Raw genomic sequence first — 2,079 nt, 5'->3', positions numbered from 1 at the left:
TTTAGAGCTAGCTAATTCCAGGTACGCAATCGCTCAAGCAGCACCTTCAGCCCTGTAATGGAACCAATTGCCCAGTTGACCAAGAACTGCTGATGGACACCTCGGCCTCCTTGCACCATCTGGAAGGCCTAACCTCCCCGAAACTAAGGAAATTTAAAATCCAATTTTTAAGTAATTCTACCCATTAAATTCTGAAATGATTAATTCTGAAAAGAGATTGACAGCTTGATACTGACCCAGGTGGGAAATCTAATTCTAGATTGTGTGTACCTAGTGATTTGAATGAACATATTCTTGATTTTTAATTGAATATTTCAAGTATTCCATATGAATGCATTGGTGGGGAGAATGAAAGTAGAATACTTTTGGTTCAATACTTAGGTCTTGGAAATAGTAGATACAGTGCCATTCTTTTCTGTCATGCCATGATTAAAATAGTGATTTGAAACACTGAATTAAACCTTTATACACACACACATATTATATAAAATTCTCACTTGCCCTATTCATTCATAGAAAAACTACTAACTGAGCATTTTACTCTGGTATGTTAACTGCTTATTTAAGTACAATTTTGAATATAGTTACGTCCCTTAGGCTGATAGAAGTGGTTGATTTCTGTAAAGTAGTATATAAATAAAATTATGAGGACATGTTAATGGTTACAAAAATTAAGAACCAAGCAAACTACAAAATGAAGAGAATGGTTCACATGTCTTGAGCAGCAGGCTGATTCTCTGAAATGGTAGTTCTCAAAGCATGCTTGATCCTTTTTTCAGAGTGGGAATCTTTAGAAATCCTCAGCAAACCCCTGGACCACTCACAGTGGTACTTGATCCATGAGGCTTATGGATTAAATGCTGTTTGAACCCTCTGTAGAGCCCAAATGGTAAGCCCCAGGGTCACACTGGCAGGGTTCCAGAGCTGCAGGGCATCAGGATGTGAGCATAGCAGTCTCTGGCCACTGGGTTATCTTTCTGACCACACAAGGGAAGTTTTAAACAATAGGAAGAAGCTAGCCATGTGACAACTGAGACAAAAAATTGCCAGTCTGTAGGACAAAATGTACCATGGCAAAAAACTTTGTACACTCCTGGAGTACTTGACCAGCAGGTAGGTAAGGGCAGCATTCATAACAGAAGCACAGAAAGCTGTCCACTGTGGTGTAATGGGTAACAATCCACATCCCTGAGATATGAGGAGGAAGAAAAATGTAGATTATACAATCTGACCATCTAAGTAACTTATAAGAATGTGGAAATGTAAAGTCACAAATTTTTGAAGCAACTTAAGAAATGTATCCTATAAAAGTAAATGAAGGATTGTCTTCAAATTTCTGTAAAATACATTAATATAAAGTATATGATAAACTCATAAACTCACACAAAAGATTTCCAACTTGAATATCTAGAGACAATGTATAGGCATTTTAGTTGGAGATTTTGTGTTACTATACAGAGAATGCTGTAGTTGTTTTGAGGTGTCCAAAGACCAAATGAAGTGCTTAGGAAATTTTCCTTTTGTGTTACACTGTATGAATACTTGATAATATTCCCTAGCCAGGAGTTGGACTGCATTTTGCATTTTCTATCTTGCCACCCAAAATAAATCTTCCGTTTTATCAGTATACCTATAAGAAACTGATTAATAAAAATTGCATTATAATCAAGGTGACATTCTCTACTTAATAATAAGCATAGTGTTTGCTTCAGCAACACATATACTAAATTTTGAATGATACAGAAAAGTTTAGCTTGGCCTTGCACAGAATGCTATGCAAATTCGTGAAGCATCACAGATTTTCAAAAATGAATAAAATAAATATAGTGTTAACAACAAAATCCTTAACTCAAAGTTCAGAATACATCCCCATAGGTTCTGCAAATCCATATATATTTTTTTACATGCAGAAGACATTAATGTAGATGTACAGAATTAAATTTATTCTACAAATAAACTTATGCAAAGACATAAACACTCAAATGTAATAGAATAATACCAACTTTATTGAGGACTAGATAGCAAAGAGACTAACCATAATAAAATTATAGGTACTATTTCAGTAAAAATAGAGATAAT

General features: G+C 34.9%; 1 non-coding gene across 1 annotated transcript; it reads left to right on the top strand.

Annotated features, from left to right (window-relative positions):
• The first annotated feature begins 1,699 nt into the window (after positions 1-1,699).
• LOC130020243 (U6 spliceosomal RNA) lies at positions 1,700-1,804 on the top strand. Its single transcript, XR_008791996.1, has one exon. It is a non-coding gene; the product is annotated as a U6 spliceosomal RNA (small nuclear RNA).
• The last annotated feature ends 275 nt before the right edge of the window (positions 1,805-2,079 follow it).

The sequence above is a fragment of the Sorex fumeus genome, unplaced genomic scaffold (genome assembly GCF_029834395.1).
Source record: "Sorex fumeus unplaced genomic scaffold, SorFum_2.1 ptg000010l, whole genome shotgun sequence".
NCBI lineage: Eukaryota > Metazoa > Chordata > Mammalia > Eulipotyphla > Soricidae > Sorex > Sorex fumeus.
This window is presented reverse-complemented; position numbering and strand designations above follow the sequence as displayed.